Here is a 24,287-nt window from a genome sequence, read left to right on the forward strand (position 1 = left end):
TCCTAACTGCCCTCCCCTGCAGGCCTGGTCACCCCTAACTGCCCTCCCCTGCAGGCCTGGTCACCCCTAACTGCCCTCTCCTGCAGGCCTGGTCCCCCCCAACTGCCCTCCCCTGCAGGCCTGATTCCCCCCAACTGCTCTCCCCTGCAGGCCTGGGTCCCCCACAACTGCCCTTCCCTGCAGGCCTGGTCACCCCCAACTTGGTTCCTCTGCCGGCCTGGTCACCCCTAACTGCCCTCCTATGCAGGCTTGATCACCCCCAACTGCCCTCCCTTGCAAGCCTGGTCCCTCTCAACTGCCCTCCCTAGCAGGCCTGGTCCCTCACAATTGCCCTCCCTTGCAGGCCGGGTGCCTCCCAACTGCCCTCTCCTGCTGGCCATCTTGTGGTGGCCATCTTGTGTCCACATGGGGGCAGGATCTTTGACCACATGGGAGCAGACATATTGTGTGTTGGAGTGATGGTCAATTTTCATATTACTTTTTTATTAGATAGGATTAGACAATCATATACTTTACAAAGTGGTCCCTCTAATAGTTCAAGTAACCACTTGACCCCATACATAGTTATTATAATATTATTGATTATATTTCCAATGCTGTAGTTTACATCCCTGTGACTATTCTGTACTACCAATTTGTACTCCTTAATCCCCTCACCTTTTTCACCCAGCCCCCCAAGCCCCTCTCCTCTGGCAACCATCAGTCTGTTCTCTCTATCATCTGTTTTGTTTGTTTTGTTCTTTAGATTCCACATATAAGTGAAATCATATTGTATTTGTCTTTCTCTGTCTGAAAGTCCTGAGAATTAAATAGTGCTAGGCCCTCAAAGCCTAATGAAAAAATGGAGAGAGATAATCATGCGGGTCTAAGTTAAAGTAAATTTCCCAATACTCACTTGGCAACTTATAATCATTTCCACCACCAAGTGTACTAATCCCATTAATAATTCCAATTCCTCAAACCAAATTGAATTGGCCTGGAATAATTGCAAAGAATATCAGTCATAGCTAAAGGGAAAATGCTTGCCATTAATTCTTTCTGTGGTTGCACACTATCATAAGCATCACATGAAGATACACTTCCTTCTGAGAATACCCCACCAGAACAATTCTATCTCTATAGTCCACTGTTCAGCACTCTCTAAAAAGTCTGATCTCTTTTGAATCAAGAGAGAAAAATTTTCTTGCCTAGACATGTCATTTCCTGCGTACAGAGCTCCACCTGCTGAACAAGGCATGGACAGCACACCCTAAAGGGAGGAAATCTCAAGGTTTGTTTGGATTAAACCTGTAATGACAAGGAAACAATCGTATACTTAGTCTTGCAAGAGCTCCTTTTCAGAAGCCAGGACCAAGCCAACCTTCCGCCAAGCTTGGTTAACATCATTAAACATCAACAAACAAAGGTAGTATTGTTACCTTCCATAGTCTATTCCTATGGGGATAATTAGGAAGTTGGAGGGATTTAGGGCAATTCCCAAGCTTACTTAACTTCCTTCTGCCGTACACAGGGACATTCAACTCCTAACCCTGTGTCAGTGAAGATAAATATATCCAACTGTGAACAACTGATGACAATATCCCAGAAGCACTTGCTTTCTCTCTCTGGTCCAAAACTACTGCCACATTTTCCAGGTGTTTCCCTCCAGAATGAACAATTAGCGTTCCACAGAGCATGCTGCCCACCTGCTCTTCTGGGAGCAGCAACCCACGAGTTCAAGAACAATATCTGAAATCAAGCGTGTTATTTTCCTTAGGGTCCTTTTATAGCATGTGTCTCATCTTGAAAGCTGAGGAGACTGGCAAGTAGGACTTTCTCCTGGGGAGACTTTCTGCCAAAGAACAACTTTCAAACCTTCTGGCCTCTCTCATTGTCTGAAAGATCCCAATTCCTCAATAGTAATTATCCATTGTTTCCTAGGATTCCCTAAGGTTTTCTAGTTCTCCTGAGAAAGTAAACACCCGTCTTTTACAGCTTATCTGTGGATTTTGCTCTCTCTTGGTAAGTTCTATCCTGCTGGTTACTAACTTATTAGAATCATCTAATGACGTCATCAGCTCAATAGTTGGATGCCTCATGTCCTCTCCTGTCACCCAGAAGCAGTTCTCTGCCTGGAGCCAATCATCTACAAGGGGCAGGCTCATGGTCAGGACTGCAGGAAGCCTCTGAGAGGCCATGCATTCAGGCCAGCCTTTGTGAGTGCTGAAATGAACCTGCAGGAGCCTTGCAGGCAAAGGCATATTTGGGGATATCAGCACTGTGAATTTGTGAGTTCAAAGCCCCTGTTACACACTATGTAGTCTCTCTCTCTCTCTCTCTCTCTCTCTCTCTCTCTCTCTCTCTCTCTCACACACACACACACACACACACACACAAACACACACACAGACACCTAGATACAATCTATTTCTTTTTGTATCTATGGTTTTTCTGAGACTCTCCACTCTCTCTTTTTCTTTCTCTGTGACCCTGTCTCTTAATATCTCTTTATCCATCTGTTTCTCCCATGTTACTTTCCCCCTTGTATCCCTTTCATTAAAACAAACAAAAGATTCTGTTCTCAAATGGCTATGATGAATTGATCACATGAGCCAGTGGGACTTACCACATTCTTGGGTTATTGTTCTAGGACTATAAAGAACTGATATAATAAGGATTCTGCTGTGAAAAATAAATTGATGTTTTTCTATTCTCCAAATTTGAATGCTTAAGTTTGGGCTAGCAGTCTGCCAAAAGATATGTATAGAGAAGATGTCTCTGGGAACATGGAGTGCCCTGTCTTCTAACCATGCCTAGGCAATAATCAGGAATTTGGTAACTTCACAGGAAGTGATATGGAGCAGAGGCTCAGGTCATATGCCATCAGGATTCAGATGAAGGCTATTCTGATAATTTTAGATAATTGCTATAAGAATGTTCCAAACCAGCTTTCTACAAGTTTCTGGTGCATGGAACTAAAAGCATCCTCTTGTTTCCATCCCTCCCCCACAATCCTATCTAGTAGCCACACCAACATCTATTGGGCATTCTGAGTGGAATCTTAACCAACCTTCATGGGAAGAGGGAAGCGGAGTGTTAATAAGAAGGAGCAGAAAAGATCATCAGAGAGGATAATGACACTGTAGGAAAGCACTTTTTAAAACTTGAAATAAATATATTCCAAGTTGGGAAATGGGCCACTAAAATAAAAAAACATTAACTACAGTTACTCATTTCTAAACAAAGAGAGTGTTTTCACATACAAAATTGGTATACATTCTGAACTGGGATTACCCAGTGCTGTTATAAGTTCGGTGGAAAAGGCACTCTCAGGGTGCTCAAACTAGTAAAAGGGTACAAAGATTTTAGAAAGCAGTCTGGTGGAATGTCAAGATCCTTAAAATTTTTCATATCCATTGACATCCTACCTAATAATAGACAGATATGCAAATTGACCATACCCCTGATACACCCACAAGCCACGCCCACCACCCAATCAGAGTGAGTATGCAAATTAACCCAAACCAAGATGGCTACAGCCACAGAGAGCAAGGTTTCCTAGGTAACAGAGGAAGCCAAGCTTTCCGCCTGCCCTTGCCAGGCATAAGCCTCCACTCAAGCTACAAAGTTTCAATTATTGAAAGTAAACAAATTCAAACAAATGGCGGCAGGATGGAGCTTGAGAGAGCAGGCCAGGGTTGCCACCGGCAACAGAGGAAGCAAAGCTTTCTGCACACCCTGGCCGGGCCCACCCGCTTAAGGCAACAAAGTTTCAATTATAACCCCAACACAAATGGCTGCCGGCCTCGGAGGGAGCCCCAGGCTTGGCTCCACTCCAGGCTACAAAGTTTCAATTGTAGAAGGAAAATAAATTCCAGATACCAGGGCCTCCGCTTGGGTTGCCAGGGGCGTGGCTGGCCTGCAAACCACCACAGGCCCCTCGCTCAGGCCGCCCCACGCCCCAAGGAAACCCCCACCTGATCCGGGACACCCTTCAGGGCAAACCAGCTGGCCCCCACCCCTGTACCAGGCCTCTACCCTATCTAATAAAAGAGTAATATGCAGATTGATCATCACTGCAACACACAATATAGCTGCCCCCATGTGGTAAAGATCCTTCCCCCATGTGGACACAAGATGGCCACCACAAGATGGCCAGCAGGAGAGGGCAGTTGGGAGGCACCCGGCCTGCAAGGGAGGGCAATTGAGAAGGACCAGGCCTGCAAGGGAGGGCAGTTGAGAGGGACCAGGCCTGCAAGGGAGGGCAGTTGGAGGTGATCAACCCTGCAGGAGAGGGCAGTTAGGGGTGACCAGGCCAGCAGAGGAGGGAAGTTGGGGGCAAACAGGCTGGCAGCAGAGTGGTTAGGGGTGATCAGGCTGGCAGGCAGAAGTGGTTAGGGGCAATCAGGAAGGCAGGCAGGCAAGCAGTTGGGAGCCAGCAGTCCTGGATTGTGAGAGGGATGTCCGACTGCCCATTTAGGCCCAATCCCAGTGGGATCCCATATTGGAGAGGGTACAGGTTGGGCTGAGGGACAACCCCCCTCTGTGCACGAATTTCGTGCACCAGGCCTCTAGTATTAATATATAATTCTGTGTAGAATTCTAATATATTCTGAAATAGATAAAAAAAATTAGTGCACAGAGATAATCATTCTTCACCATTGCATAAAGAAAGAAAAACTGGAAATTATTTTAATATCCACCTTTTGGGAAAAGTAGTTTGCCAAGAATTTTAAATATAGAGAAATACTTATAATAAAATGTTAAGAGAAAAAGAGCAAGCTATTACATTATCTAAACTATAATGATATGAGTAAGAAAAACTGAATAAGGAACTATAAGTAATGTTTTCCTTCTAACTTTTTAAGGCCTTACAAAATATCTACAATATGCAAATATTGCTTTAACAATCAGGGGGAAATGGCATTCTCTTGGCTATAATCTGAGAGAAACAGCTTTCCAATACTTTGATTGAGACCTCAGAATTTAAACTCTCCTCACCAGCACACAGTGCTTGGATAGCTAAAATGTTCATTTATAGCATTAAAATAATCCGCTTAGTTCACCATAATGCATTCTACACTCGTCCTCAGAAAACTGTAGTCTTAAAGGCAGAAATGCAAACACTCATATAAATCTTCTGACTGGACTCAGGAACCAATTCTTTGAAGCATGTCTCCCTGAGAAAAGAAACTGTATAAATGTTTCCTTCTGAGATGCTTAGACTCTGAAAACTTTCTATATTTAATCCTTAATTGAATTAAAGTAACCACAGCCCTGATTACCCACCCACACGCAGACTTTCAGAAATCTTTTGGAGCAGCTTCCTATATACTCCAGGGTTTTTGGTAGTTACAAAATTCAGAGGGTTGACCTCAACTGGATTTTGCATGAAAATATAGTGTTGCCAGTTGACTTACAAAAGTTCTCTGGTAAGGTTTTAGTGACCATATTTTGGTGAATAGATAGAACTAGGAAAGAGAGTGAATCATGTTCTGAGATGTCTGTCTCAGGAAGCTACTCTTGCTTAGAAACCTCTCCACCAGGAGTTAGGGCTTACTCCAGGTGCCATGGGACTGTCAAAAGTTCCTACTTCCTTCTAAATTTAGAAGGCTTTCACAGAAACTGTTGGTCTCACAAGTCAACTTTGCTTTTGAGTTGTGTATTCTGGATACTTATATTTGTCAGATTATATGTACTGGGAATATTTTAACAAGGACTTTAATTTTTTTTTTGTATGAAGTCTAATTTGTTAGTTTTTTGTTAATTTTAGTGTTTTTATATCCATTCCAAGAAATAGTTGCCTACCCAAGGTCACAAAAATATTATTTTATGTTTTCTTATGCAGTCTTTTTTTGTGTTCATAGAATTTTATTATTTATTGAATTTATTGGGATGACATTGGTTAATAAAATTATACAGGTTTCAGGTATACAGTTCTGCAATACATCATCTGTTTATTGCATTGTGTGTTTACCATCCCAAATCAAGTCTCCTGCTATCACCATTTATCCCCCCTTTACCTTCTTCTGCCTTTCCTTCCCCCGCTTCCCTCTGGCAATCACCATACTGTTGTCTGTGTCCATTGTCTTTTCTTTTTTTTTCTTTACTTAATGCCTTTACCCTACTCACCCAACCCCCAACCCCTAACCTCTTCCCTTCTGACAGCTGTCAATCTGTTCTCTGTATCCATGAGTCTATTTCTACTTTGCTTGTTAGTTTATTTTGGTTTCTCTTAAGATCACATAAGTCTTTTGTCTTTTCTTATAGAATCTTTATAGTTTTAGCTTTTAAGTATGTGCCCTGATTGGGAATCAAACCAGCGACTTTCTGGTACACAAGATGACACTCAACCAACTGAGCTACCCGGCCAGAACTATAATCCATCTTGAATTAACTTTTATGATGTATAAGGGAGGATTCAAAGTTGATTTTTCCCATACATTTGTTCAATTGTTCCAGAACTATCTACACTAACGAAAGAGAAACATGCAAATTGACCGTACCTCCGCTATGCCCACAAGCCATGCCCACCAGCCAATCAGGAGCAAGTATGCAAATTAACCCAACCAAGATGGCTGCAGCCATGGAGCGAGCAGGAGGCTTGGGTTTCCCCGGAAATGGAGGAAGCCAAGCTTCCCACCTGCTCTGGCTGGCCCTGGCCTCTGCTCAAGGCTACAAAGTTTCAATTATAGAAGATAAATAAATCCCAACAAAAATGGCTGCAGCCACAAAGTGAGCAGGAGGCTTGGGTTTCCCCAGTGATGGAGGAAGCCAAGCTTCCTGGCCTGCCCTGGCCTCCGCTCAAGGCTACAAAGTTTCAATTATAGAAGATAAATAAATCCCAGATACCAGGGCCTCCATTTGGGTCACCGAGGGGCGTGGCCAGCCTGCAAACCACCACAGGCCCCTTGCCTAGGCCACCCCATGCCCCAAGGGAACCCCCACCCTGATCCAGGACACCCTTCAGGGCAAACCAGCCAGCCCCCACCCATGCACCAGGCCTCTATCCTATCTAATAAAAGAGTAATATGCAAATTGACCATCACTCCAACACACAAGATGGCTGCCCCTATGTAGTCAAAGATGGCTGCCCCCATGTGGGCACAAGAAGGCCACCACAAGATGGCCAGCAGGGGAGGGCAGTTGGGAGGGACCAGGCCTGTAAGGGAGGGCAGTTGGGGGCGATCAAGCCTGCAGGGGAGGGCAGTTAGGGGTGACCAGGTCAGCAGAGGAGGGAAGTTGGGGGCGACCAGGCCTGCAGGGAAGGGCAGTTGGGGGGGCGGGTGGACCAGACCTGCAGGGGAGGGCAGCTAGGGGTGACCAAGCCTGCAGGGGAGGGCAGTTAGGGGTGACCAGGCCTACAGGGGAGGACAGTTAGGGGTGACCAGGCCAGCAGGGGAGGGCAGTTAGGGTTGACCAGGCTGGCAAGGGAGGACAGTTAAGGGTGACTAGGCCTAAACAGGCAGTTGGACATTCCTTGAGGGGTCCCAGATTGGAGAGCGTGCAGACTGGGCTGAGGGACACTCCCCCCTGCACAAATTTCATGCACCAGGCCTCTAGTTTTGTTAATAAAAACTTTACTTTCCTAATTGAATTTTCTTGACACATTTGTTGAAAATCAATTAATTGACTATATGTATGTGGATTTATAACTAGACTATTGTATTCTACTGACTTATTTGTATATCCTAACACCAATATAACACTGTTGTGATCACTGAAACTTATAGTGAGTCTTTAAATCATGTATTATAGGCCTTTAATTTGGTTCTTCCTTTCTTTCATCAAGAATTTTGTTATCTATTCTAGGTTCTATGCATTTCCAGATAAATTTTAAAATGAGCCTTTTGGTTTCTATAAGATATCTGGTAGGATTTTGATAGACAGTACATTGAAAATACAGATAAATATGAGTACAATTGACATATTAATAATATTGAATCTTTTTTATCCATAAACATGGTATATCCTACCATTTATTTTGGGTATTCTTTAATTTCTCTCAGGAATGTATTACTTATAGTTCTCAGCATGGAGCTCTTGTATGTCTTTTATTAAATCAATTCCTTACCTTAGTATTTTATGGTTTTTAAATGGATTTAAATTTTTTTCATTTTCCTATTATTTACTTTTAGTTTATAAAAATGCAATAGGTTTATGCATATTGATAATGTATCCTGTGACCTTGCTAAATTTACCTGTTTAGTTGTTGTTTCATAGAATATTTAGCCTTTTCTATATAGACCATCATGTTATCTGCAAGTGAAGACCATTTTACTTTATTTCTAATCTCTATGCCTTTTTTTCTTAGGGCTTTAGGTAAAATAATCATACAAAAAATGAAAATATTTAGTGTATACAATTTTATATGTTTTAATATACCCATAGACCAAAAAACCACAGCCACAATCAAGATAATGAATATATTATTTATATCCATTGTAGTCAAGTTTCCTCATGCCTTTATATACTCCCTCCTTCCTATCCCCTCTCATCTAAATATCTTTTATTTATTTTACTCATCTTATTGCCTTGGCTAGAACTCCAAATTACAAGTGTCAGGAGTAAAAGAAGGAATATCACTGCAGATCCTATAGATATTTAAAAAGATAATCCTCTCTAATAAAATGGTAATATGCAAATTAACCATCACTCCGCTACATAAGCCATGCCCACCAGCCAAGTCACGCCCACCAGCCAATTAGGGCGAGTATGCAAATTAACCCCATCCAAGATGGCTACAGCCAGAGAGAGCAAGGTTTCCCAGGTAACAGAGCAAGCCAAGCTTTCCATAGCCGTTGCAGGCCTAAGCCTCCACTCAAGCTACAAAGTTTCAATTATAGAAGATAAACAAATTCAAACAAATGGCGGCAGAATGGAGCTTGAGAGAGCAGGCCAGGGTTGCCGGCAGCAACAGGGGAAGCAAAGCTTTCCGCACACCCTGGCCGGGCTCACCTGCTTAAGGCAACAAAGTTTCAATTGTAGAAGGTGAATTAACTGCCACAGAAATGGCTGCCGCCCCGGAGGGAGCAGCAGGCTTGGCTCCGCTCCAGGCTACAAAGTTTCAATTGTAGAAGGAAAATAAATTCCAGATAACAGGGCCTCCGCTTGGGTTGCCAGGGGGCGTGGCCAGCCTGCAAACCACCACAGGCCCCTCGCTCAGGCCGCCCTACGCCCCAAGGGAACCCCACCCTGATCCGGGACACCCTTCAGGGCAAACCAGCTGGCCCCCACCCCTGTACCAGGCCTCTATCCTATCTAATAAAAGAGTAATATACAGATTGATCATCACTGCAACACACAATATAGCTGCTCCCATGTGGTCAAAGATCCTGCCCCCATGTGGACACAAGATGGCCACTACAAGATGGCCAGCAGGAGAGGGCAGTTGGGAGGCACCTGGCCTGCAAGGGAGGGCAGTTGTGAGGGACCAGGCCTGCAAGGGAGGGCAGTTGGAGGTGATCAACCCTGCAGGAGAGGGCAGTTAGGGGTGACCAGGCTGGCAGAGGAGGGAAGTCGGGGGCAAACAGGCTGGCAGGGGAGCAGTTAAGCATCAACCAGGCTGGCAGCGGAGTGGTTAGGGGGTGATCAGGCTGACAGGCAGAAGCGGTTAGGGGCATTCAGGAAGGCAGGCAGGCAAGCAGTTGGGAGCCAGCAGTCCTAGATTGTGAGAGGGATGTCCCAGATTGGAGAGGGTACAGGCTGGGCTGAGGGACAACCCCCCGCCGTGCATGAATTTCGTGCACCGGGCTTCTAGTAAGATAATATTATGAATACCAATATTTAACAACAGATAAAGTAGACAAATTTCTTGGTAAATATAAGTTACTAAAGCTAAAACCAAAATAAATGGAAAATCTGAAGTACAGTATATCTTTTAAAGAAATTGAAGTCTTTTTAAAAATCTGTTCACAAAAATACCTCTAAGCCCATCAGAAAACAGAGAACAAACACTTTCCAACTTGAGCTCTAGCTACTTTGCACCAGGAAGAATAGGTACTGCCCTCCAGGCAAAAGATATATAAAAAAGGGAAGTTCCCTTTTTTCAAGAATCAAATGCCCTCCTGTTTCTGCCCATTTGGGTTGCTTTCCACTGACTTCAAATAGTTGCTTTTCTGTTTTGTTCACAGTTTCTAATTGCTATCAGTTCAATATAAGCTACTCTACCACTTGGGGAATGAAAATTCCTATTCCTATTCCTATTCCTATTTATATTTATATTTATATTAGTCTAAAAATTTTGAGAAAGGTATTATGTTTACTAATCTATACTAATAAAGAGCTAATACGCCAATGGTCAGGACGCCATAACGCATAATGACCGGACCATTAGCATATTAGCTCTTTATTAGCTCTTATCAGCAGGAGGCTGCCTGTGCGTGCTGCAGGGCATTGCTGCCGAGATGGGGCGGAAGCGGGGAGGCACTCGGAGGAGGCAGGACCATCCCGTGCCAGGGAGGGCGGGGGTGAGAGCCCATAGCGCCCCCCTCACCAGTCCTTTGCCACCCACCACTCGCACTCAGAGAGCCCCGCCACCCACCTGCCAGGGGAAGGAGCACAGCGCAGCAAGCTGGAGGCTTCCACGCTCTCTTCCAGTGCCATTACAGGAAAGAGCCACCGCATTGCTCTGGAGACAAGGCGGCAGCAAGGAGGTGCCCGGAGAAGGCAGGACCAGCCCGAGGCCTCTCAAGGGACTGAGGGCGGGTCTTGAAGCGGCCAGAGAAGGCCAGAGGGGTCGGGGGCTGGACCAGGCGCGCTGTAGCTCTGCGTGGAGAGGTTCGGGTGTCAAGGCAGGGCGGCGGGTGGGTGGGCAGTGCCGCACGATTTCGCGCTCTGGGCTCCTAGTATTTAAGATAATAATGGAGGCCCTGTCCTTGCTTGGACCATATACCATATAGTCACATGCCATATATGGAAAAGAAGATAGATGTCCTGAGAGGAAAGTGAATGCAGAGGGGATTCAAATGATGACCACTCCCATTTGCCCCAGATTATGATAAAATTAAGTTTATCTGGACCATAAGGGATTTACAGATTTTATTACCAGTTTTGACTAATAAGTCTTTGCAATTTGGACAAACCTTTAAAAGGATTTCTGCAAGGAAACCAAGGATTGAACATAAAGATATAAAAATAACCCATCACCAACTTATCCTGCTTCTAAAACTAGAACTAGCTCTTTGAAAGAGACCTTGGAAAATAAAAATGGTGATCCCAATCTGATGATAAGTCACTTTGAGAGTGTGACCAAGAATGAAAGCAGCAGGGCAACTTGGCGCTTCTTGGAATATCAACTGCTGGTGATTGAGAGAAAGAAGTAAAAGACCTGGGTGGGTGACCCAGAACTCGACAGCAGGGACAGAGAAGGCCAAAAGGTGCTATAGCTGCTTAGCATCAAACCCATAGGTGGTATTTTGTCTTGTATTTAAAGAAGGTGGGGGGATGATAATGTTCTGAAAGTAGCAATGAAAGAGATTTAAAATGAAAGTTACCTTTATTTTATTTTATTTTATTTTATTTTATTTTATTTTATGGCTATTTTAAGCAAAAAAAGAGCTTTGATTTAACTTATCTACATAATTTACTCACTAATAAAATTACTTTGGATATTTAATAAAGGAAAAGTATAATCTGAGAATTTTAAAGCCAGAAATGTTAATTAATTAGAATCATAAAAGCATTTAAAAATATTTGTTCCTTCCATTTTAAACCATGCCCCTCCTCCACCACCCCCAACCCCACTCTCTCTCACCTCCTTTTCTCAGCCACACTTATGAAAATAGTTGTCTATACATACTCACCCCATTCTCGTAACTCCCCTTTAGTTTTGAAACCACTGTGATTTGGTTTCTGAAACTCTCAATGGTCTTGTGACTAAAGCCAATACACACGCTTTCTATTTTTACCTTCCTGACTGCTCCACAGCTTATGTTGCTGTTTACTACACTTGATTTAAAAAAAAAAAAAATTTCCCTTAGTGTCTATGACCTGCCACTCTCCTGGTTCCTTGCTTACAAATCCTTTTCAGTTAACAGGCTCTTGTTTCCTTCTCTAACCCTTGGAATTTCAATGTCTTGCAACATCCTGACTTAGTCACCATTTGTTCCCTGGTTTTTAAAAAATTCTCCCAGATATTCTGAGTCATCCTGTTGGAATTATTTTCTCCACCCTGGTAAAGTCCAAATCTCTGTTTTCAGCCCATACTTCATTCTCGAGTCCCAAATTGTATATCCAACTGTCTGTTTAACTTCAACACTTGAGTGTTCAAACTTGCTTGAAACTGAACTCATTATACTGGCTCCCCACCTTCAGCTCATCCTCTGTGTTCCTTGTCTCAAGGGAATGGGAAATTCAGTAGTTTACATCTGATTCCTGGGAGTCACCCTTGACTCCTTTTCTTCCTCGACCCCCATATTCAATCAGCCACTATGGGTTGCCAGTTGAACCTCCTAAATATCTCACAAAACCATCCATTCCGTTCCAACCCCACTGTATTATCCTATGCTAGCCACTACCCGTTCTCACTTTGATTCTGCATTCGTGTTCTAATTGTTCTTCTCACTCTCATTCTGTTCTCCCTCTAATCTGTTCACACTGCAGCCAAATTGCCAGAAGATTTCATTCCCCCTGCTTAAGACCATTTGATGGCTCTGCACTGCTCTCACAATGAAGTCCGACTGTCATAACATTCTTACGTGAACTGATAGGTTATTGGCTTTCAGTATTCTGCACTCACCCTGTCATAACACTAATTGCATGATAATACCTTGAAATATCCATCTTTGTGCTTTTCTTTTCCCAGCATCCTGTGCTTGTGTGACTTTTCCCTTTGTCAGAGACATCTACTTTGCCTGGAGAAGTAGGATTGTTAAAAGCAGGAATTTAAAAAGCAGGAAACAGTCAATGTTCAGTATTTCTTTTTTAAAACCTCTAAACAGGCTTTTGAATATCTGAAGAGAAGTCCTGAGGGAATTTGAGAACAGAGTTTAAGACTGTAAAAATAGAAGCAGAAAGAGGATAAAAGAAAAATGGAGCATTGCCTCCCCACCACTACATCTAAATAGAGAGTCCTTTGGGCTGAGGAGGAGGAGTGTGCTGGGCTGGAGGACAGGCATGGCCTTAGAGGAGGGGGTGGGGGGCTGGGAATGAGAGGTCTGACCAGACAGGACAAATATAGGCAAGCAGTGCCAGCATCAGGAGAATTGCTAGCCATGGGGAACAGTCCCAGGGATACCTGCTGAAGCTGAACCAATGCCTATAAACCTCTTGTAACCATCTAGGCATACCACACACTGCTCAAATGGAAAAGTCATATCAGCCATTTGTTTTGTCCTTGACAGTTTTGATTCTAATAGTTCAGTTTATTGTTGTTTTTCATCTGGAATGCATGAGTAGTCACAGCTCCCCTCCATTTATTAAGAGCTTAGGATACTCATAAACTCTTCTCCCAACAGAGGGTGATGGGCCCTGACACCTAAAGATGGGATGGTGATATGGAGGGGACAGTTCCAGCACTGGCTTGGGTGTAACGGGATGAATGAAACACAGTCCTATCACACACTTACTATACACTATTGTAATACCTTCCTTACTTTTCCTATCCTGTACTAATTGTAAGCTTATGAAGGCAAAGATCATGTCAACCTTGGTCAACATTAGGCCCCAGTGCCCCATGTAGTGCCTGTATGTTGTACGCTCTGTAAACATTGGTTGGTTAAATCAAAGAATGAGTGATTTTAAATTAATTGATTTTAAGTGGTATCTTTAAATATTGAATTTGCATGTATATGTGCATAACCCATGGACACAGACAATAAGGTGGTGAAGGGGGTTGGGGTGAGCTAGAATGGGTCAATGAGGGAAAAGGGGGACATATGTAATACTTTCAACAAGGAAGATTTAAAAAGATTTATTGATTGATTAATTTCTTTAAATATCAAGATAGTAATGTGCTTTTAGCCTAAGCATGTAAAACCTAACACTTTAAGAAATTAAGGAGCTGAACTATTCATAGCTTTTAAGTAATTTTAGATTTTTCTGTTCTGTTAAGATATCCCAACCTTAGAGGCCTGTTTACAGTCTCCTGTGTTCATCTTTTGGAATCTCATATATATTTGATATTTCAAATAGGGAAGTCATTTAAAGCATGATAGCTAGCAAGTTAGAACATGCATACATATCATTATGAGCAAACTCCATTCCTTCCATTTATAAAGGACAGGTTAACATACAGAAGATTACAATAGTTTACTGTTTTCTTTTATACTTGTAGTAGAGTCAATAATGGCTCTCCAAAACATCCATGTCCTAATCCTTAGAACCTGTTACCTTATTAAGTTCAGGATCTTAAAATGAAGACATTATCCTGGATTCCCTAAATTTGGCCCAATGTAATCATGGGAGTCTATAAGAGAGAGGCAGGAGGGTCAAAGTCAAAGGAGATGTGGTGATGGAAATAGAGAGAGATTTGAAGATGCTCTATTGCTGGTTTTCAAAATAGAGGAAGAAGCCCTGGATCAGGAAATGCAGGCAGCTGCTAGAAGTTAAAAAAACAAAACAACAACAACAACAAAAAACAACAACAACAACAAGGAAATTGATCTCCCCTAAGAATCCCAGAAGGAATGCAGCCCTGCTGACACTCTGATCTTAAGACTTCTGACCTCCAGAATTTTAAAATAAGAAATTTGCATGTTTTAAGCCACAAAGTTTTTGGTCAATTATTACACAATATAAAGCGAATACAGTTCAATAAACTTTGTTAGTTGTACCAGGCATGTTCAGAATGCTAGCTAAGAGAAGATGTTTGAGAAGAACTTTATGATGTTCAACTAGGACGGAAAGAAAATTCTATAAACAGATTTGGTGATGCTAAGAAACTTAAATTATTCATTTATGTATGAATTGCCTTATGAATATTTATAAGCATCTGTCTGAATATTATAAACATATCCAGATTATATATATATACATATATATATACATACGCACACATCACACACAAATACACACATATACACCATCTTGGGGGGAAATGTAAACAGAAGAGTATTTTATGAGTACCTAATCCATTTTTAAATTACACATGACTTACCCAAATTTTCCACATATAATCTGTATTTTACTTGAAAAAAATTATTGTAAGAGTTACTCTTTCGAGCTGCGAAATAGAGTTCTTGAAAGGTAAGTGAATTTTATCATTAATTAAGTGAAATAACACAATGATGCACCTGTGTTTCCTGGTGGAGTAGCTCTTGTTTTTATTGGGTTATCTCTAAGATTATGAAGAATCCTGATCTTTGAGCAAAGCCAAAAAATACTTTACTTCTGCTTTATATCACTAGGGCCAAGGCTAAGTATATGAATAGAGGCTATGAGATGTGGTGCCAACTTCTAAATTACAATGGTTTTGGAGGGCAATGTTTTGAGAGGACTAATGAGACCCTCCTAACCAAAATAATACTCTCCACTTTCATCATCATGCCTAAAATTCAGTTAAGTAGCAATTTTTCCAATTACCTTACTAAGACCTTTAGTCTTAGTCTTCTCTTGAGATGTCAACATCTATAGGATAGGGAAGCTCTCAATGTGGTTTCCACCAGCTACCATAGGAGAAATCATTAATGTAGGGATTTTTAGGGGAGTAGGAGGTGAGAAGGGAAGAGAATACTAAAAATGAAGGAAAGAGGATACCAGAATCTGCCTAAGCTGGCCATAGCCACTATCTAAGAACTCTGCACTCAAATTGTTACCAAACTTCTCTGCAAGCAAAGTTGCAAAATAATAATTGCTAAATGCATTAAATGCTATCTCCCTTATCCCTTCAACAATAGCCCTGCCCTGTTCATTGGGTGGTAATAAAATCCCAAATTCACAAGTGTAGGAAGTGAGGGATTGGGCTGAAAGTGAGAATCAGGACTCGGTGCCAGATCTGTGGGACTCATTACACTGCCTCTGTTTCTCTCACCAAACTTCTCTTTGGTTTTTGACATTGGACTCTTCTTCCCTGTCCCCCACTGCCCCTGACTTCCCATCTCAGAGTCTGTGTGCTCTCCTGGCAACCTGTTGCTCAGGGTCTCTCACTTTAGAGCCCCCATTCTAATGGGCTTCAGACTCCTCTCCTACTGCTTCCCTCAGAAGCAGAGCTGGGATTTAATTCAAGGTGGGTGCAGAGGGAACTGAGACACTCCTCACACTATCCTGAGCCTAGCAGGAAGTCCAAAGAGATGGAAAGTTAGCACTGCACTGATTTAGTAGTAAGCATCAGACCATTACCATATGCACATTTATTTTACAGCCAATGAAAGCCTACTCTCCACAGGGTACCATGGTAGATGTTGGACAATGGCAGTCATAGTTGGAGAAATCTGAGAGCATGCAGTGGAGACAGAACCGTATAGCTGGAAGTTTAGAAGCAAGACTATGTAGGAGAAATAAAGCACAAAAAAAGAATATTGTGCTGGGACCCAAAACAGTGATCCAATACTGGAATTGGAGTATAAGAAACACAGCAAGAGCCTGATTGCCTGAGTAGGACTCAAGGTGAAAGTCAGCTGAACAGCAAGTTTACCTTGACCTTGTACTACTTATCTGAGACTCTCAGTTTCTGCTGGCTTACTAGGGCTCAGCCTGCAGCTGATGATCACATAGGCTGGGCCACTGTTTTTCAAACTGCAGGTCATAACCCATCAGTGGTCATGATATTGGTTTAGTGGGTGGCAAAGAGCACTCTTTAAAGTAAGTAAAATAGCCCTAGCTGGTTTGGCTCAATGGACAGAACATCAGCCTGCAGACTGAAGGGTCCCAGGTTCAATTCCAGTCAAGGGCACCTCCCCGGATTGTGGGCTCCATCCCCAGTAGGGGGTGTGCAGGAGGCAGCCTATCAGTGATTCTCTCTCATCATTAATGTTTCTATTTCTCTCTCCTCTCCCTTCCTCTCTGAAATCAATAAATACATTAAAATAAATAGACTAGAATGGAACAGAAGAATAAAATAGTTAATAAAGTCCATATCATATTGTAAGGGTTTCAGTTTTAGGTATATGTGTCTTGTATTGTAATGTAAAATATATTTCTTAACATCACAGTCAAAAGAAGTTTGAAAACTTCTGATGTGCAACCGAAGGATCTATGGCAGAAAGCCAGGTTGGTTATTGCATTTAAAATATTTTCTGCTTTTCTCAAATGACTGTGAGCTAATATAATAAGCAACCCAGACAATGGTGTGGCTAGATATGAATGAATTCATTTCCCTCATAGAGATTTTCATGGAGGTCTGCTTGGAAAAAGAACAATTAGGGAATAAAAATGGAGAGCTTTTAAGGCTAAATGAAATATTAGTTGTTTCCATACCTGCCAGTTTAACATGTTAACAAATGTGTCACACAGACCACTAAGCTGAGAGCCATTGAGTGGTTCTGCCTCTATAAAGCTATGAACCAGAACCAGCTTTGAGGACCTCTCTTGGCCAGCAAGGCAGTGGCCTTATTTGGTTAAATCATGAGGTTTATTTCAACAGCTAATGCCAATAAAACTAAAATCTGGATCCAAAAACCTTCCTTGGCCTCCAGTTCCATATCTTCAAGTTCTACAAGAGCTCACCCTAATTGACATTTGTGCAGAAAGAGAATGGAACTTGTCCTAATGTCACTTCTTTACTTCTAGATGTGGTAAAGAGGCTATCTTCTCTTCCTTATCTCTTTCTCCTCACCACTGTCTCTCACCTAGTCAGCTGCCAAGGCTTATCCTGGAAGGATCTAGGGCAGTGGTCGGCAAACTCATTAGTCAACAGAGCCAAATATCAACAGTACAACGATTGAAATTTCTTTTGAGAGCCAAATTTTTTAAACTTAAACTTCTTCTAACGCCACTTCTTCAAAATAGACTCACCCAGGCCATGGTATTTTGTGGAAGAGCCACACTCAAGGGGCCAAAGAGCTGCATGTGGCTCGCAAGCCGCAGTTTGCCGACCACGGATCTAGGGAAATAGTGAGGTTGTGAGTGGTCAAGGTAGGTGAGTTGGGCAGTGAGAAGGGAAAAGGGGAAGATGGTTGTTGCTACTTTTTCCTACTTCATGTTCTGGCAGAAATTTGAAACAAAGCAAAATAAAACCAAATGACTATCAGACTACCTCTGCATCAACATACCTTCTGAGGCTAGAATCAGCCCTCAGGTAGCTTGGCATCATTGAAGAACAAAGAGGCCTCAGTGCCCTCTCCTTCACTCATACAGTGATTTCTATTAGTACAAGCATAGGCTCCAGAGGAGAAAAGCAGATCTGTGAAAGGCAAGGCAAGGAAATCCATCATCAGCTGCCAGAAAATAGGCCCTAGGTCTCACCACCTTGGAACACAAGGGGCCGGTACCCTACTGTGGGCCTTTGCAGCACAAATTTTCTGGGAGCTGAAATTTGCAGTGTAGACCCAAATTGTTCCACCCTTCAATGCTGTGCCTCGGCCTTAAATGAAATCGCTGTCTGTGGTAACTTTTGACAAGAGCTGCCAAGCTGAGCTTTTCTTTGAAATGTAACCGGGGGCGTAGCATTTGCTCTCACACAGGAGGCAGGGCTTCCATCAAGTGCAAGCAACAGGGTTTGGCCTTTAGAGGAAGGAAAATTGCCTCTGGTAAATTACCAAGTGGGGGAGATAAGTGTCAAAATCTCCATAGCAAAATGCATTGTGAAGCGCCAAGATTTTGAGAGAAGAAGCCATTTTGACATGTCATGTTGTGTGCATGCTATATCTCTGTTAAACAACAACCAAAAACTCCAGTGAACACTGTGGAATATGATTCAAAAATTATGTCATGCCCTGTTTTGCCTTCCCTCAAGGCAAATAAAAGTCTCAAACTAAAAATGTTTCCACTTATTTTCAAATCTTTACATGGGTTTCACCTTTAGTCATACATTCTCTCGAATATTACTCACAGGCAGCTTTAATGGCAGTTATTAGCATGAATGAACACTCCTTGTTGATGACTGGATCCTGAATGAAGTCAGTTGTAAAGCCCAAACAGTCAGATGAAGAAAAGCAATGAATAGAATCTGCCTTCATCGAAAAGAAACTTAGCGTGTGCTGTTATGTGTTGAGGGAAATGAATATGGTGGTGGATTATCAGGAAAACTAGACTGAATCCTGCCCACGGGTGAACTCACAAATGCACTTCAAGTGGAAAACCCAACTCTGCAACCTCGAGGAATTGCACAAATGTTTCACAGGACAAGAGTTGGCCCAGTGCCTAGAAGCTGATGAGGTCACAAAACTCATTACTCAGAAAACAAGCCATGGATGGGCCAGGCTCTCATTCTACGGCATTTCACTGTGGAATGGAGATCCCTCAGTCTTTTCTCCTGCTCCCACCTCCCATCGTTAGAAACAAAAATGTCATTCCCAGGTCTTCAACTTTTGTAATCTTAGAAAGATTCAACACATACTCTTCATCCCACATCCTGATTTTCCTTGAGGCTCTTCTCTCTCTGTTTGGAGCCCTCTCAGCAGTTAATGGGAGTGGTTCAATAATCCTACTCCAATTCCTGCTATTTAAAGATACTAGCTTTTCTTAGCCATGGATTTCTTCTGTCTAAATCTGCCCGACTGAATTGGAAGCTGCCCAGAATCATCTTCTTTGGAAATTACATTTGTGCATCTAGGGTATATTTTTCGTTCCTCCCACGCTCAAGCCACTTTTTGAGAAGTGCAGAACAAGTCATGTGACAGTCATCAGTGTATTTGCACCCTTTCTTGTTTAAAAACATAATCTGCATTACAAATTGCACCAATTCCTGTATGTAGTAAGTCATCATTCAATAAAAAGCACAAATGTATGCCTGTCACATTCACCATAATAAACTGCAAGTAAATACATCTTTTCTTAGTCCAAATCAGTCAGTAAATGATGTCTTTATTTTCTCTGGTATGCACCAAGTTTGCAATCAGCTTTATTCTTGATTCTCTCAGGGCAAGCACGCACAGCTTCACAGCAGTGGAAGAGCATGCTTTTGTCAGAAGTATTTAGACATCTGAGGACAGGAACGTGGCTGAAGCAATCCATTTCTCCAATTCACTTTGTTCTACTTTATCACAGTCACTCCAATATTATCACCGTCTCTTCATAACATCCATCTAAAAAGACTCTTATTACACAGTATCTGCATCTGTAGATGATGCTATAAGACAGAAAAGGCATTGTTCCCTGCCTGCTCTAGAGGGATTTACAATTTACAAATGAGTATAGAAGGAACATCTTGTGCTTTGAGGAAAGGCAAAACTGGTTAATATTACTTAACCTCTGAGAGCGTCAGTTTGTCTCACCTACAAAAATGATAATAGGTACTTTATTAGAAAGATGTAATGACTTTAAATCACATGTCTGTTTTGCTAAGTACAGAGTACATGTTCAAATTTAGTGTTAACTAGTAACATGGTCACGTTCTTATGGAAAAAGCCAAGTTAGCCAGGTGACATATAGCAGTAATTATAATAATGCCTACCATGATCTTCTTTAATTCTATGACAAGTGGGTGGCTCTGTCATTTCCTTTTTAATAGATGAAGAAACTGATAGGCAAATAGTAAGCCAGATTATTGTGCTTTAAATATGGATTCCTTTTTTCATGAAGATCATGACCACACCATTGCTCCCTGAAATAACCCAAGCTCATTTCTGCCTTAGATTCCTTGTACTAGCTAATTTCTTGGCCTGGAAAATTCTACCCTCAGATTTTACATGACTAATTACTTCATTATTTAGGTTTTAACGGAAATGCTCATCTTCAGAGGGGTCTTTCTTGACCACCCTATTGACCACCTGACACAGGCCTCTCAGTCCCAGGCCTTAGAATCCCTGGCACTTTATTCCCTAACACCGACCTGTTACCTCCTAGCTGGGCAGGAGTCCATGTGACATAATGGTTAAGAATGAGGACTCAGGATCCCAATATGGCTGCCAGCAGGACTGCAGTGAGGGAGAGAGAGTGAATGACTAAAGGAGTAAGAGGGGACTGTGTGGAGGTGTGTGGTGTGTGTGTGGGTGAGTGAGGGACAGTTAGATCTCACAAGAGTCTCAGGGACTGGCAGATTGGGCTCTATTGGAAGGGGAGCCCCTGCTACTTCAGCAGGCACTCCCAGGCCAGCACGACTAGAACACAGAGCCCATGCCATTTTGAAGGGGGGAACAGTGGAGGCCAGGAACACAGCCACACCAACAACCAGACTGCCCTCAAAAACCACACAGCACCCATGCAGGGAGCCACTTGCCTACCACCTCTGTAGTGAGTGGCACCCTACCTCACTGCCGGCTCCCAGTAGTGACTGCAGGCAAGAGAGACCTCCCAGATTGTGCCTCCCTGCCTGTGCAACTGGACCCCGAGCTTCAGGAACCCATGTGTCTGGACCCCGCATGCCCAGTCCCTACATGCTTGTCCCCATGCACCTGAAATGGGTACTTCAGGGACCCCGTACACCCAGTCCCCATGTGCCAGGACCCCGTGCACCCGGATCCTGCACTTCAGGGCCTCACAATGGAGTCACACACCAGAAGAAGTGTGCATGTGCCCCTGCCAATCCTGAGCACCTCCAGTGGCCAACTGAGAAACCAGACCCATGGGGGAAAGGAATACAACTCAGAGGAGAGACCAAGGCAGGAAACTCAAGGCAGACCCAACCTCTGGGCTAAGGAGTCCTGGACCCTTTGATCACTAGGGGCTTCAACTTCTCGGACCTCAGGCAGGTTGCCCAGGGCCAGAAAGTGACAGCAACTCACATTACATAGAAACAAATACAAAGAGACAGCAAAAATAGGGAGACAAAGAAACAATTCCCAGAGGAAAGAAAAGGAGGAATAACCAGAAAAGAAAATAAATGGCCCTAGCCAGTTTGGCTCGGTGGATAGAGCATCAGCCTGTGGACTGAGGGGTCCCAGGTTCAATTCCGGTCAAGGGCACATGCCTGGGTTGCAGGCTTGACCCCAAGTGGGGGGCGTGCAGGAGGCAGCCAATCAATGATTCCCTCTCATCGTTGATGTTTCTATCTCTCTCTCCCTCTTCCTTCCTCTCTGAAATCAATAAAAATATATTTTTAAAAAAGAAAAAGAAAAGAAATGAAATGGAGGCAAGCAATTTGTCAGAGAAAGAAATCAGAGTAATGGTTATATAGATGCTCAAAAGGCTGGATGAGAAATTCACCAACATGTGTAAGAATCAAGAGGAAATGAAGAATGACATAGCTGCAATAAAGAACATAATGGAAGGTTTCAACAGACTAGAAGAAGCAGTGAGTAAGAAGACAAAGTAGAGAAAACACCTAAGAAGAGCAGCAAAAGTTAAAAGCAAGAGGAAAATCTAAGGGAGCTTTGGGACAACACGAAATGAAACAACATCTGAATAATAGGGGTGCCAGAAGGAGAGGAAGCTGAGCAAGGAATAGAAAACCTGTTAGAAGAAATAATGACAGAAAACTTCCCTGACTTTGGGAAGAAAAATGTCACACAAGTCCAAGAAGCACACAGAGTCCCAAACAAGATGAACTCCAAAAGACTGACACCAAGACACATCATAATTAAATTGGGAAATGTCAACCACAAAGTTAGAACCTTAAAGGCCGTCAGAGACAGAAAGTTACCTACAAGGAATCTCCCAATAGACTATCAATGGATTTCTCAACAGAAACACATCAGGGCAGAAGGGACTGGAATGACATATAAAAAATGATGCATAGCAAGGGACTGAATCCAAGAATACTCTATCCAGCAAGGCTAACATTCAAAATTGAAGGTGAAATCAGGAGCTTCACAGACAAAAAAAGGCTAAGGGAGTTTATTACCACCAAGCCAGAAATGCAAGAAATGCTAAAGGGACTGCTGTAAAAAGAAGAAATAGAAAGGGAAGAAGGAACACAGGCATAAAGAATACAAATAACAAAGAAGTACCTAAAAATAATAACCTTAAATGTAAATGGATTAAATGCTACAATCAAAAGACATAGGGTAGCTGAATGGATAAGAAAACCTAACCCATAAATATGCTGTCTACAAGAGACCCAACTCAGAACAAGGGACTCACACACACTGAAAGTGAAGGGATGGAAAAAAAAATTTCAGGCAAATAGAAATGAAAAAAAAAAAAACACACACACACAAAAACCTGTGGTAGCAATACTTACTAATATATCTGACCAAATAGACGTAAAAGTGAAGGCCATAACAAGAGATAAGGAAGGCCACGTCATAATACTAAAGGGAGTGATTCAACAAGAGGATATAACTCTGGTAAACATGTATGCATCCAATACAGGATCACCCAAATACATAAAAAAAACTTCTGGAAGATATCAAGGGAGAGATCGACAACAATACAATCATAGTAGGGGACTTTAATACCCCATAAGATAAATCCTCTAGACAAAAAATCATCAAAGAAACAGCAATCCTAAATGACTCTCTAGGTCAGATGGAACTAATTGACATCTTCAGAACATTTCACCCCAAAGCTACAGAATATACATTCTTCTCAAGTGCACATGAGACATTTTCAAAGATAGACCACATATTGGGACACAGGCAAAGTCTCTTCAAATTCAAAAAGATATAAATCATATCAAGCATCTTCTCACATCACAATGGCATAAAATTAGAAATCAACTACAATAAAAATAATTTTTAAAAATCAAACATGTGGGGGCTAAATAGCATGCTATTAAACAGGGGAGTTTTACCAAACATTCAAAGAAGAACTAACACCAATCCTCCTCAGACTATTCCAAAGAATTCAAGAGGAAGAAACACTTCCAAGCTCTTTCTATGAAGCCAGCATTACCCTAATCCCAAAACCAGATAATGTCACTACAAAGAAAGAGAATTACAGGCCAGTATCCCTGATGAACATAGATGCTAAAATCCTCAACAAAATATCAGCTAATCACATCTAGCAATACATTAAAAAGATCATACACCATGACCAAGTGGGATTTATTCCAGGGATGCAAGGCTGGTACAACATTCCCAAATCAATAAATATGATACATCACATAAACAAATTAAAAGACAAAAACCACATGATCATATCAATTGATGCAGAAAAAGCATTTGACAAAGTCCAACACCCTTTCTTGATAAAAACTCTCAGCAAAGTGGGAGTAGAGGGATCATGCCTCAACATAATAAAAGCCTTAGATGACAAACCTACAGCCAACATCATACTCAATGGGCAAAAACTAAAACCATTTCCCCTAAGAACAGGAACAAGATAGGGATGCCCCCTTTCACCACTCCTGTTTGACACAGCACTGGAAGTACTAGACAAGAAGAAGAAGT

Source organism: Cnephaeus nilssonii, assembly GCF_951640355.1.
Source record: "Cnephaeus nilssonii genome assembly, chromosome: 7".
Taxonomy (NCBI): domain Eukaryota; kingdom Metazoa; phylum Chordata; class Mammalia; order Chiroptera; family Vespertilionidae; genus Cnephaeus; species Cnephaeus nilssonii.